The 14,862-nt window shown below is 42.5% G+C and overlaps 1 long non-coding RNA gene across 2 annotated transcripts in view; it reads left to right on the top strand.

Annotated features, from left to right (window-relative positions):
- LOC105495682 (uncharacterized) overlaps positions 1–14,862 on the top strand; it is a 58,377-nt gene that overhangs the window by 14,131 nt on the left and 29,384 nt on the right. Inside the window, exons 2-3 of one of the 2 annotated variants that reach the window (XR_011607049.1) lie at positions 830–907; positions 7,725–7,889. This is a non-coding gene — a long non-coding RNA (uncharacterized lncRNA). The remainder of the gene's footprint in view (positions 1–829; positions 908–7,724; positions 7,890–14,862) is intronic. The other variant, XR_011607050.1, reaches the window with a different exon arrangement.

Below are 14,862 nucleotides of genomic sequence, written 5' to 3'. Positions count from 1 at the left end.
TCAATCTACGAGGAAGTCCCCTCGGAGGTGGCTCTTACTACTAGGCCCTCCCCATGATGTGACACTCGCATTCCTCTGGCCTCTTTGCAGATGGAAACTTCACTCATGTCATCCCTGTGTGGTGGCTTGGACTCTGGTAGTCCAACACTGTTACGGGATGACTTACGGAAAGGTTATGCCCTGGGTCTGTTTAAGGGAAGGTGTGGGCCTCTGGCTCTTAGGATAAGGAAGGAGCGGGAGCTGGCATGACCTTTCATTCCTGTGTGTCGGGCGTGCTGGGGCTGTGGCTGGGAGCACACCAGTATGGCCTCCCTGGACGCAGCCCTCTGTGGACAGTAACTGGACCCTTTTGGTCTGGATTGGATTAGAACTAGGATTATGTTCGATTCCCTGTGGTGAGTCTGTTTCTAGCTAGAGAAGCCTAAACCCACTTTCTCCCAGTGTGATTCTTGAATGATACCAACGTGTAGGAGTGTTAGTTCAAACTGTCAGGCATAGGGAGTAGAATCTCAGTGTTCCCATGAATGAATGAATGAATAAATATAGAAGTGACATAGGAGTCAAATTTACTTAATTTCTTGTCTCAGTCTAGAACACTGATGGGCTGAATTCCTATGAGTGAGGACAAGACCCTCAATCTCCCCATGCCACTCAGGGGCTCCTCGCCTTGTGCCTTGCCTCGAGGTCAGTGGTGGTTCTAGGAGGATCTTGACCTCTCGAGAGTCGTGAATTCCTTCTTCTTGCTGCTGTGGCAGTGTGTTATCTCTTATCACAAAGCTCACTGTTTTGTATGTTTTCATCCATGTCTTCTCCCAACGCTTCCTTTCAGAACGCGAGCTTCTCTAGAGAAGCTATGACCTCCCACGTCTCACATCTGCACCCAGCACACCGATTTGAAGCTCTCTCAGTAAGTGTGCCACTGAAGTTTTGTTGATAAATAATTAACAAATAAGTGAGAATAAGTCTCTCTGGTGCACAAGCCTTCCTATTCACTCTCAGTGAATTTTTGGTTTGAAAATACAGTGGTGTGGGCCAGGCGTGGTGGCTCACTCCTGTAATCCCAGCACTTTGGGAGCTCTAGGGGGGGTGGATCATGAGGTCAGGAGATTGAGACCATCCTGGCTAACACGGTGAAACCCCGTCTCTACTAAAAATACAAAAAATTAGCCGAGCTTGGAGGCCGGCGCCTGTAGTCCCAGCTACGTGGGAGGCTGAGGCAGGAGAATGGCGTGAACCTGGGAGGCAGAGCTTGCAGTGAGCCGAGATCGTGCCACTGCACTGCAGCCTGGGTGACAGAGTGAGACTCTGTCTCAAAAAAAAAAAAAAAAAAAAAAAAAAGAAAATGTAGTGGTGTGGCAGACTAGAAACAAGGTCAGAACTCCAGCACAAAATAGACAGGTGAGTACTTTAAGGTTCAAAAAAATTACAGTGGAATAATTATGATATTGTTTAACCTGCACTAATAAGTTTCTTCCCCTCCTCCTTTCTCTCCTCCTTTTCTTCCTTTCTTCTTCTTTCATCTTATTACTGTTTTACAGCTTCTTCCTCTAAACAGACTGTATTCAATCTTTCAGGAACTCAGATTTATTCAATAAATAGTTATAGGGGCTCTGTGCAGCGACTCATGCCTGTAATCTCAGAACTTTGGGAGGCCAAGGCAAGGAGGATCGCTTGAGCCCAGGAGTTTGAGACCAGCCCTGGCAAGGTAGCAAGATCCTACCTATACCAAAAGTACAAAAATTAGCCAGACGTGGTGGTGCATTCCTGTGGTCCCAGCTACTCCAGAGGCTGAGGTGGGAGGATCATTTGAGCCCAGGAGGTCAAGGCTGTAGTGAGCCAAGATCTTACCACTGCTCTCTTGCCTGGGTGACAGAGCGACACCCTGCCTCAGAAAAAAAAAAAAAAAAAAAAGGGCTATTAGGCACCAATCATGTGTAAGACACCCCATTAGATGCTCTGTGGGTCACATACCCCCAAAACTTATACAAATGAATTTTTACAAAAGGTACACCGATGACTTAAACATCAAATGAGTACTCACTCGCTCACTCAGGGTCCTACATATCAGTCAGGACATGAGTTTTCTTGGCAGAAAACACTCTCAACTGGGGTGGTGTGAAGAGAGCATAATGAAGGGAATAGTGACCTAGCTGTGACCTGGCTTAGGAAGAGCAGAAGAAATAGTGCAGGACCTGGGGTGCGTGGTGGGAGGTGCAGGTTCCTGCCGGAGCTGCACTGCCCATGGAAAGCCGAGGACAGGGGGCAGCCGAGGGGAGTTGGGGGTGGCCCCAGAGCACCAGGCAGAGTGGGCAAGGCTGAGTGGTGGACATGAGGGGCCCTTTGGTAAAGATGGTAGTGGTGACTGGCCTGAAAACACACACTTACCAAGACGGTCCTGCCCCTGGAGCCCTGGAAGGTGGAGGAAGGTGGCAGATGGCAGGTGGCAAGTGGAGTCCTCTCTAAAAAGTAGAGCACCAGGTCTCAGTTGCTGCTTGAACTTCAGAGTGCAGAAAGGAGAAGCAGCTAGGGGTTCCTGAGTTTTGATTTGAATAAGACCCGATAAATAGACCATTACCCTAAAGTTAACAAATGGAGGATATGAAAGAATGAAGAGAGTTCCAGGGGAAAGACAGGGAGTTTGGTTTTAGCACTTCTGAATTGGAAGTGTGGTGGGACATCTGATGGGCACCAAAACTGGGGAATGGACCAAGTGCTGGGGATCAGCCAGTCATTGACCTCACTGGGGGTGGACGGGGTCTCACTGGGGACAAGGGGCATCCCTGTGGAAACTTGTCCTCTGCAGAGGACTGTAGATTTGATTTTGAGTTTGAGGTTTGGTTAGAATTTACTCTGGTAGAGAGCAGGACAGAGTTTAAACCTGCTTTAGAAGCCAAGATCTTTAGGACTGGCTTCCCAGGCTGGGTTTTGGAGAGTCCACAGCAGGCAGGGGCCAGGGAGGCTCCCGAGGGTGAAGGTGGCTGAGGATGGAGGTCGTGGTAGAAGAGGAGGTTAGCACCAGTTGTGGAGGTTTCCAAGGTTAATGCATGTGAACTTTTTCACACAAGGCAAAAGTGAGGGACCACAGGGACAGCAAGGTTTTGAACAGAAAACTTACACTATACTGTGAGGATGTTTGATGGGCACTGTGATTGTCTGCTGAGTGGGCTGGGATGGGCTGCTGGCTGTCTGGTTCACTGTTTGTCTGCAGAGCAGGGTGACAACACCAGTGCTCTGTTACAGAAAATAGAATACAAACCGTGCAAGAAAGGAATGAGTTAAGGAATGAGCCTATGGGCCTCTGTAATGAGAGAGTGATGCTATCTTTGGTAGAAATTGGAGAGTCAAGGGGGCTGAGTTAAGGGAAGGTGTGGCCCTCTGACCCTTAGGATGAGGAAGGAAGATCATGCATTTCCTTGTCAATGTACCAAATTTGAAATGATGATGTGAAGTTCAAGGGGAGATGTCTAGTTACAGCTGGAAGAACGCACCAAAAACTTGAGAAAAATGTCAAGGCTATAGCTTCAAATTTCAAAGTCAGTCATATTAGTGTAGAGACATTGCCGAAGAATACAATCTGCAGAGACAACTGCAAACGGCAAGGTCTCAGCTGCAGGGTTCGCCCACAGTCAGGTGGGAGGCGAGATGGTGCGCTCGCACAGAGAAGCAACCAATCACTGAGAGGAGCAGGAACAGGCTTGCCAGCAAAAGAACAACACTACTTTTGACCAGTTCTGAAGAGACACAACTAATCTGCTGTAGACCTGCCACTGGTAAAACGTGCCCAGGCTGTGGGCAATGCAAATCGGTAGGTCAGGGACCCAGTTCATGAAGATTTTCCATTTAGTCTCTGATGATAACTTTTCCATGAACAGACTTCAAAAGCTGTATGTTATGAAGGTAAAAGTCATTGGCAGATAAGGAATTCTTGCTGTGCTCATTTCTATCTCAGAAAAAGGCCCAGATTTAAGTAAGTCCCTCTCTGGACTTTGGAGATACAGACACCGGCCTGAAGAGTTGGGCTCGGGGAATAGAATGTGCTCTTGTTGGTTCTGTGAGAATCTTCATCTCTTGTCTGATTTAATGTTATTTTAAAGTAGTGTTGGTGGTTTAATCATTTTTTGAGATCTTGCTACTAGATTTTTAAAATCTGTTGTTAGAAGCCAGGATAATTTGCTCATATAATTGTTTTTGAAACAGATCTTATGCAAGACATTTTGTCCTGGTGAAGCTGAGCTGTGCATCTGCTGAGCTATGGGCAGACACTAAGAAGGACCCCAGCTGATTAGCAAAGTTGTGCCATTGCCAGGAATTGGATCTGAGGCACATGTGGCCATCCTCATGACTCAGAGGAGGTGGGGACTGAAATCACTGTGGGCTGAAGAGGCCTGGCTGGAAGCTGGCCTGCATGCTGCTGAGATAAGCAGTTCTCTCCCAGCCAGCAACATATGCCTCCCTGTCCCCAGGGAGTGGGCCCCAGCTTCCTCTCCCCCCCTCCGCTTCCCCCCACCCTCCCACTCCCCCACTCCCCCACTCCTCCACTCCCTGGGGGCCCTGAGCTATCACAGCCCTTCCCTGGGAGAAGCCTTGCCCAGCCCGGGTTTTGGCCTGCAACTAACACATTGCGTACACCATTATCTCTTCACTTAAGTCCTGGAAGGGGTCAATAAAGTTACTCAAGAAGGACTGGGAGGCTCAGCCAGATCCATTTCAGATTGTGATGTTACAAGTTCTTGGACTCTTGACTCTGGCAAAAAGCAGAAACAAACAAAAAAAGATTTCGATCATCAGAATTACTGTAAAATTAAAAACCGTTTTCAGCAACCATGGCCACAGGCCGCTTGAAGCCCGTGACTGGTAGGAACTTGGGATTGTAAAAAAAATAGTTCCTGTCTTCTCCCTTTTATTACAACTCAGCCAGCAACGACTGTGTAGGCGGCTGGTGATCAGAAATAAATGTCTGACTTGGATTTTGCACAGTTGGGTCTCGCTTCAAAGCACACTGCCTGCCCACTGACCCAGCTCGAGGTTTTACAGAGACAGCAACTAGGTGTCGTTTGGGAACTGACAGGGCCGCTCCGGAGCTGCGCCTGGGAGCTTGCTGCTTTGCAGGTCTCTGCTGATCAGAAGGCCGCCAGCTGTCCTGCTTCCCGCGCTATTCCCGGAACACCACAGAAACGCATCTCGTTTCTTTTGCTTTTTTTTTTTTTTTTTTTCCCGGGCTATTTTATTCTTCTTTGATTCCTTCTCCTCCCTCCTTTTTTCTCTTTCTTTTGTTTTTACAGTCCCCTGTAATGACTAATTGGCAGTGTTTCCCAGCTTTTTTATGTTTCTCTTGCTCTGGTTACAAGTCGTACTAACGCAGTAATACCCACAGGGACCTATAGACAGCCAACATTTCCAAATGATATACAGCATTCCCCTTTCTTTCAAAGTGTAAAACATTTACAAGGAAATGTACAAATGTATTAGGAACATTTCCCGGGTCGGTCATTAGCGCGCGCCCTCCCCGCGCCCAGGGTGCCCCCGCCCGGCGCCTCCGCGGTCCCCTCCCGCGCGCACCTTTCCGAGTGCCAGTGGGGCGGCCCCAAGACCGCAATTGCTCTGGCCTGGATTGACGAGCCTCCGATGCCCATTTACTGCGCGCGGCAGCCACTCTGGAGCCGCGGCACATCTGGATGGAGTCAGCTGCCGAGCGCCAGGGGCCAGCGCGGCCCAGCCAGCGGAGCGCGGCGGCGAGCGCTAGGGAGGCCGGCGCCCGGGCCGCCTCCGCGGCCGACCCCCTGTCCCCACCCGGGCAGGATTTCCTGATGTAAACACAGCGGCTCTGCGAGAACAGAGCCGCTCTCCTGAATGTGTCATTTAGTGTTCTTTATCTGCTTGGGGTCAGAACAGCGACTTAGAAAAACAGCAGTCTTGCTTTGAATTTAAACAGCGAAAAAGCCAGAGGGTCCTGTTCCTTATGGGGGGAGGGAGAGGCCTGGAAACCTAGCTCTTGCTTTCTTGTTTATTTGTTCCACTTTATGGTAATTTGGGGGCTAATTTCATTATCTACAGCCAAATTGGAAACAAGATGCTGTTTATGTGAATGGTGCTAAAGGCATGTGAGAGTTTCTGTGCAGTAGGTTGAAAGTGCCAGCGGCTGCACCAGTGCCGGGCAGGCCCTCGCCCTGGTGCAAAGAGCTCAGACAGTGACTTTCCCAGGGGGAAGCGACTGCCCCGCTGGTGGCAGAAAGAGCATCGCTTTCTGTCACTGAGTACCAGCCAGGAACGTGCTTCCTTCCTAGGTACCCAGAAAGGTTCTGCTCTTGGGGGCTGAAGGGACAGGTTTCCTACCCCAGACGGTGGGATGTGTTTCCTCTCCTATTTTTAAAGGAATGGGAACAGCTCCTCCGCTGTGTCTGGCGGCAGGCTGGTCCCTTTCTCCATTTAGCTGTGCGGGTGGGCTTTCCTCTTTCTATGACAGGGAATGGGATCTTAAGGATTTGTGGTTCTGAAGGTTCATTAAAGTAGAAGTCAGCCAATGATAAAGCATGATAAAGTCATTTTGAAATAGATGGTAGAGAGGGAAAATACAAAATGATGGCAGAGTTTGTGTTGTCATCACCAATAATTAAAATGAAATGTAGATGTGTTTCCAGTTCAGTCACAAACCATTTAAACCGTCGCGTCTAGAAAATTTCAACTGGCGGCGTCATCCTCAGATACTGGCAGAGCTTCCCTAACCCTCAAGTAGGGACGAGGTTTGCAAAAGTCTTTAAATGGAAATCAGGAGGCCATGTGTGCATATCTGAGGGTAGAATTTGGCCAATATGCAGGATATGAACAGGCTTGGGAGAAGCTCTGGGCTGCTGGTATAAGATTTCAGTAGTGCAGCTTCATGGAGAAATTTGTCACAATGTTTTCAGTCTTCTGCCACAGACAATGGCTGGACTTCAGGAGCATTTTTCTGTTAGAAAAATTGGGATACATCACTGAACTCCACAGTCACTTCTGTGTTAAGGAAGGGGTCAGTCAAAGCCAACTCTTATTTGTGTTGGGGGATTAATCGCCAATGAATTGGTTGATAGGGAATACTTTTTCATCCCACACACTGTATTTTGATGAATTTGCCAGAAGGTGGGCCAGGACTGATGGAGAGAACCAGGGTCTGACTTGGCAAATGGGCTGTTAGCAGATCTGCCTGGTGGTTTGATAAGGAAATGGGGCCAAAACCAGTTAAGATGAGGTTTGTTTAGAGCAGTTCCCCCTGTGCCTGCAAAGGCAAATATAGGATCGGCTCTGAGCTCCCTTCACTTGCCCAGATACTAAGATGTAGGACTCTTCGGTGACCTAGGATCACTGTAGTGTTCTAGGTCCCAGAGAACTGGTCAGGAATGCAGGATTCTTCAGTTTGAAACAATTATCCCTACCTTTGCCCATTGGATTTTCAAATAGATACCATGTAAACAGGCAGCAGGTTCTGAACTGCGAATTCTTAATTTGCTACATGGGAGACAAGCTTGACTACTCTGTTGCTGAGCCACTCTGAACCCCAGTTTCCTCATCTCTAAGATGGGTAGAACAGTATCTATTTCTTCAGGTTACTTGAGGTTAAGTGAGAGAATGCATATGAGAGCCCAAACCAGTGCCTGTGCCATAAGTTGCTTGGTAAATGTTTGTAAAAGAGGCTTTCTACTATACAGTTTGATTGTGTTTTTTGTCCCCTTTCTTCCCATGTAATATAGACACAAGGAATATGAAGACATTTGATCTCTTGTCCTTAAAGAGATCTCTTCAAAATCTATTCCGAACATACCTTTGCATTTGCTGGGCGCTTCATGATTTCAAGCACTTTGTTCCATCGCCAAACCTTGTGTGAGACCATGGGTCCCTGCTTTTGAGTCTGGATAGTAAGTTCACTCTGAGCATCACCTTCTCTATTTGGATCAACAGGAGCAGTGTGCATGGTGCTGTTCTCCTAATCACATCATCATGTTTTGCACCCGGGCCAGTAAGAACCTGTTGGTGCCATGGGGATGGGGGGGATGTGTGTGTGTCTCTGGGCCAAACATGAACCCAGCTCAGAGCACTGACCTAGTTATATCCACAATTTTTTTTCTCTACTTGAAGTTTTTATTGAGATACTTGTAGATCCACATGTAGTTGTGAGAAATAATCTAGAGAGAGCCCATGCATTCTTTACCCAGTTTCTCCCAGTGATAGCACTTTGCAAAATTATAGCACAATGTCACAACTAGGATATTGATATTGATACAATCCACTTACCTTATTCAGTTTTAGTTGCACTCATTTATGTATGTGATTGTTTGTTCTGTATAATTTTATCACAGTGTAACTTCCTACACACACCACCGCAGTCAGGAAAATAGTTCCATCTCCATAGGTATCTCCCCTGTAACCATTTTATAAAAGGCCACACCCACTTCCACCCCACCTGAGCCTTCCCTACCCCTCCTTTTCTAATCCTTGCCACCATGAATTTGTTCTCTATTTCTAAAATTTAGCCATACCAAAAATGCTATGTGGAGAGAATCCCACAGTGTAACCCAGTGTAACCTTTTGGGATTGTCTTTTTTTTGGCTCAGTATGATTTCCTGGAGATCCATCCAAGTTGTTGCATGCAACAATGGTTTCTTCTTTCCGTTGCTGAGTAGTGTCCCAGCACTACTCAGTGTTTGTCTGGATCACAGTTTGTTTAGCCGCTCACCAGTGGAAGGGCATATAGGCGGATCCTCACTTGTTGCTATTGCAAATGAAGCTGCTGCAAATTTTGTGTGTAGATTGTTGTGTGAATATCATTTTCATTTCTCTGAGATAAATGCCTAAAAGTACTATTGGTGGGTTATATGGTAGATTAATATTTAACTTTATTAGAAACTACCAAACTGTTTTCCAGAGTGGCTGTTCTACTTTATATTCTCACCAGCAAGGTATAAGTGACCCAGTTTCTCTGTATCCTTGCCAGCATTGGTGTTGTCTCTTTTTATCATTTTAGCCATTCTGGTAAGTGTATAGCAATATCATTGTGGTTTTAATTTTTTATTTCCCTAATGATTAATGATGGTGAACATTTTCTCAGATGCTTATTTGCCATGTGTATATCCTTTTCAGTAAAATACCTCTTCATGTCTTTTACTTATTTTCTAATTGAATGTTTTAAATGTTGAGTTTTGAAAGTTCTTTATATGCTCTAGGTACTAGTCCTTTGTCAGATTGGTTTGCCAATATTTTCTCCCAGTCTATAGCTTGTCTTTTTATACTCTACATGTGGGCTCTTATGAGCAAAAATGCTTTTTAATTTTAATGAGATCAAAGTTATCAATATTCCTTTTATGGATGTGCTTTTGATTCCAAGTCTAAGAACTCTTCGCCCAACTTGAGATTCTAAAGATTTTCTCCTAATTCTTATTCTAAAAGTTCATAGTTGTACATTTTATGTGTGTGCCTATGATTTAGTTTGAATTAATTTTTGTATAAGAGGCTTAGGTTTAGGTTCTTTTTCTTTCTTTCTTTGTCTCTACATGTCCAGTTGTATCAGTACCATTTTGTGAAAAGGCTAGCCTTTCTTCATTGAATTGCTTTCACACCTTTGTAAAAAAATCAGTAGAGAGCATTTGCCTGGTTTTATTTCTGGGTTCTCTATTATGTTCCATTAGTCTATGTGTCTGTCCTTTCAGCAGTACCATACTGTCTTGATTATTGTAGCTATAAGACTTGATATTAGGTAGACTGCTTCCTCTTTATTCTTTTCCAAGATTATTTTACCTTTGTCTTTCTACACAAATTTTAGAATAAGCTTGTCTGTATCTACAAAAAAATCTTTGCTGTGTTTTGATAGAAATTGTATTTAACCTATAGACCCATTTGGGGAGACTCGACATCATTACTAATGTTGACTTTTTTCCAATCCATGAACATGGTATGTCTCAGCATTTATTTATGTCTTCTTTTATTTCTTTTATCAGCCTGTGTAGTATATAGTACAGAGTTTCTGTTCAAGCTTCGCTAAGTGTATATCTAAGTATTTCATTTTCTTTGGTGTGCTTATAAGTGGTAAAATGTTTTTAATTCCAGTCACCACATGTTCTTTGTTAGTACATAGAAATGCAATTGATTTTTCAGGGCTGATCTTGTATCCTGTGACCTTGCTGAACTTACTTCTTACTCTAGATATTTTCTTTTTAATTGTTTTGTTTTGTTTTGGTTTGTTTGAGACAAAGTCTTCTCTGTTGCCCAAGCTGGAGTGCGGTGGCACGATCTCTGCTCACCGCAAGCTCCACCTCCTGGGTTCACATCATTCTCCTGCATCACCCTCCTGAGTAACTGGTACTACAGGGGCCCGCCACCATGCCCAGCTAAGTTTTTGTATTGTTAGTAGAGATGAGTTTCACCATGTTAGCCAGGATGGTCTCAATCTCCTGACCTCATTATCTGCCCGCCTCGGCCTCCCCAAGTGCTGGGATTACAGGTGTGAGCCACCGTGCCTGGCCTTTTCTTTGTAAATTTTTTGGGGATATTACCCTCAGGCAATCATAATGTCTGCAAATGCAGACAGTTTTTATTTCTTCCTTTCCAGTATGCCTGCCTTTTATTTCTTTTGTTTGCTTTTTCAGTGACTAGAACTTCTAGTACTATGTTAAATAACAGTGGTAGAGCCTTGCTTTATTCCTGATCTTAGGGGGAAAGCATTCGTTCTTTTATCAGTAAGTATAATGTTAGCTCTGTGTGTGTGTGTGTGTGTTTGTAGATGCTAGACACTTTTTTTTCAAGTTGGAATAATTTTCTTCTGTTTCTAATATCTATTTTTATCATTCACAAGTGTGGGATTTTGTCAAATACTTTTCTTACATCAATTAATATGATTTTTCTTATTTGCTTGTTGTTATGTTGGAATATATTGACCAATTTCCAAATGCTTAACAAGCTTTCATACCTGGAATAATTACACTTGATCATGGTATATAATTCTTTGGATATGTTGTTTGAATTTGATTTGCTGATATTTTATTAAGGATTTTTGCATTGAAGTTTATTACATATATTGATCCATAGTTTTTGTTTTATTTTCATTATCTTTGTGTGGTTTTGCTTGCAGAATAATATTAACATTAATAAATAAAATGGCAGTGTTTCCTCCTCTTTCATTTTCTGGAAGAAATTGTGTAAGATTCATTTCAATTTTTCTTTAAATGTCTGGTAGAATTCTTTTATCTAGTAAAACCATCTGTCCTGGAGATTGCTGTTTTGGGCAGCTTTTTAATTATAAACTAAAATTTGACCAATGTCTTTATTGGTTATAGGACTACTCAATTGTCTATTTTGTCCTGGTTGAGTTTTGGTACTTTGTGGCTTTCAAGGAATTGGTTCATTTCTTTTAAGTTGGGGAATTTATAAGTGTGAATTTGTTCACAGTATTCCTTTGTTATCTTTTCAATGACTGCAGGATCTGAAGTTCCAAAGTGGTGTCTTTTATCTCAATGTTATTATTATTATTATTACTTTTGGAGGGAGAGGGGACAGGGTCTTACTCTGTCACCCAGGCTGGAGTGCAGTGGTGCCATCTCAGCTCACTGCAGCCTCGACCTCCTAGGCTCAAGTAATCCTGCTTCCTCAGCCTCCTGAGCTGCTTAGACTACAGGCTCAAGCCACCATGCCTGGTTATTTTTTGTAGTTTATCTAGAGATAGGGATTTGCCATGTTGCCCGGGCTGGTCTTGAAATCCTAGGCTCAACAACCTGCCTGCCTCAGCCTCCCAAAGTGCTAGGATTAAAGGTGTAAGCCACCATGCCCAAACTTTTATTTCATTCTTAATAGTTGTGATCTGTGTTTTCACTCTTTATTTTTGTCAGTCTTACTATGGGCTTATCAATTTTATTAACATTTTTCATATAACTAGCTTTTTGTTGCATTGATTTTACCCATTGTTTTCCTATTTTCAATTTCATTGATTTCTACTTTATGTTATTTTCTTCTTTCTGGCTCCTCTAGATTGTTTTTCACTCTTTTTTCTCTGGTTTCTCGAGGAAAGGATAGAAACCTTTTCTAATTTCTAATGTAAACATTTAGTGTTATAAATTTCCTTTTTATTGCTGCTTTAAATACATCCCACATCTTTTGATATATTTAGTTTTTTGTTTTCATTCTGTTCTATGCTTTTTAAAAAATATCCCTTTAAGGCTTCCTTTATAGCCCATACATTATTTAGAAATTTGTTTGGAGGTTTTTCTGTTGTCTCTTTATTACTGGTTTCTAGTTTGATTCCATTGTGGTCAGAAAATATATTCCGTATGATTTTAATTCTTTTATATTTGCTGATGTTTGTTTTATTGCCCAAACATAGGACTGTCTTGGTAAATGTACCATGTACACTTGAGAAACATTTGTATTGTGTTGTCATTATGTAGCTTGTTCTATGTATGTCAGTTAAATCCTGTTAGTTGACTTCATTGTTTAGTCCTATATATCTTTGATGAATTTCTGTCTCGTAGCACTATCCATTGTTGAAGAAGGGCTGTTAAAACAATCAACTGTAATTTTCTATTTGTATATTTCGTCTTTCAGTTTCATCTGTTGGTACTTCATGTATTTTGAGGTTCTGTTGTTTGTTGCAAACACAATTAAGATAAATATTTCTTTCTGGTGAATTATCTTTATATCCATATAGACTATCTTTCCTTGTCTCTAGGAATTTTCTTTGCTCTGAAGTCTACTTTATGAGATATTAATAAAACTACTACTGGTCTTCAAAAATTTTTATGTTTATACAGCTTGTCTATTTTCATCCTTTTTCTTTCAACCTGCCTTGTGTAAGAGAGTTTTTGGTAAGCAGCACATAATCGGATCATGTTTATGCATTCTGCTAATGTCTACCTTTTGATTTAGACAATGTACATTTAAGGTGATTATTGGTATGTTAGTACCTAAAAGTAGTATTTTATTATTTGTTTTCTTAGGTGCTTGATCTTCTGTGCTTTTTCCTTTTCTCAAGATTACTTGAGTGTTGTTTTAAAATTCCAACCTGATTTCTTTTTAGTGTTTTAACGTGTCCCTTTGTATAGTTTTTGTCATGTTTGATCTGGGTTTTACAATATACATGTATGACTTACAAAAGTTGATTGGTATCAATATTTTACCATTTTCAGCTGTGTGTGGAAACTTCACTTCTCTTTAGGTCTTTTTATCTTTCCCCTTTAAACATCATTTTGTTATGAATCAGAAGATATTATTATTTTTGATTCAATTATAAAATGTAACTTATAAAACTCACCAGGAAAAGGATAGTCTAGTGTGTGCACCCGTGTGTTCTCTTTCTCTTGTTTCTTTTATCTTCCCGATTCTCAAAAACTTTTTATTTTATCATTTTCCTTCTGTTTGAAGTACTTCCTTTATATAATATTTAAGGATTGACTTGCTCATGACAAATTATTTAGTTTTCTGCATCTGAGAATGTTTTCATTTCCCCTTCCCTCCTGAAGGATAGCTTAGCTGGATATAGAATCCATGGCTGACCTTTCTTTTCTCTCAGCACTGAAAAAATATTTTTTAGGGTTTGTTCAGCTTTTAGGATCTATAGGTTGATGTGTTCTTCACAGATTTGTGGTTTTTAGTTATTATTTTTTTAAACACTCTTTAATTTCCCACCCCCTTCCTTTTCATTTTGAGACCCCAGTGATTTGAATGTCTTCTGTCTCAGAGGTCAGTGAGGGAGGCTGTTTTCATTTTTAAAAATATCTATTTTCTCTCTGCTGTTCATGTGGAGTGAATTCTATTGTTCTGCCTTAATGTTCACGGAAGGAATGCTCTTCATTTCTGCTCTACTGTTGAGCCATTGGGCATTTTTTTTTTTTTTTTTTTTTTTTTTGAGATGGAGTCTCTCTCTTGTTGCCCAGGCTGGAGTGCAGTGGAGCGATCTTGGCTCACTGAAACTTCCACCTCCCGAGTTCAAGCAATTCTTCTGCCTCAGCCTCCCCCAGTAGCTGGGATTATAGGCACCCACCACCACGCCTGGCCAATTTTTGTATTTTTAGTAGAGATGGGGTTTCACCATATTGGTCAGGCTAGTTTCACATTCCTGACCTTGTGATCTGCCCACCTCAGCCTTCCAAAGTGCTGGGATTACAGGTGTGAGCCACTGCACTGGGACTCCATTTGATTCCTTTTTATAACTTTCCTGAGATTTACTTTTTCATTTGTTTCAATAACATTTTAAATTGGTTGTTGAAGCATTTCCATGGCTATTGCTTTTACATTCTTGTCAGATAATTCCAAATTTGGATTAATATCACTGTTGACACCAGTTTATTGGCTTTTTAAATTCAAGTTGTGAATCTCCTAGTTCTTGATATCACAGGAGATTTTCAGTTGTATGCCGAACATTTTGTCTATTAAGTTAGAAGTCTCTGAGCCCTATTTAAATCATATTTTATTTTAATTTTTTATTTTATTATTATCATTTTTGTTTTAAAGACAGAGTCTCACTCTGTCACCCAGGCTGGAGTGCAGTGGCACAATCTCAGCTCACTGCAACCTCTGCCTCCCAGGTTCAAGCAATTCACATGCCTCAGCCTCCTGAGTAGCTGGGATTACAGGCGTGCACCACCATGCCTGGCTAATTTTTGTATTTTTACTAGAGATGGGGTTTCACTATGTTGACCAGGCTGGTCTCGAACTCCTGACCTCAGGTGATCCACCTGCCTTGGCCTCCCAAAGTGCTGGGATTACAAGTGTGAGCCACCATGCCCGGCCCAAATCTTATATTTTAGCAGTAAGTCACCCAGTTTAGGCTCAGCACACAAGTTTTGGACTGTTTTTGTGGACTGTAGTTCCAATGGCAGCTTAATTGTCAGAGTCTTTGCTGTGTTG

Source organism: Macaca nemestrina, chromosome 8 (genome assembly GCF_043159975.1).
Source record: "Macaca nemestrina isolate mMacNem1 chromosome 8, mMacNem.hap1, whole genome shotgun sequence".
In the NCBI taxonomy this organism is placed as follows: domain Eukaryota; kingdom Metazoa; phylum Chordata; class Mammalia; order Primates; family Cercopithecidae; genus Macaca; species Macaca nemestrina.
The sequence above is the reverse complement of the archived record's forward strand: the minus strand, read 5'-3'. Positions and strand labels throughout refer to the sequence as shown.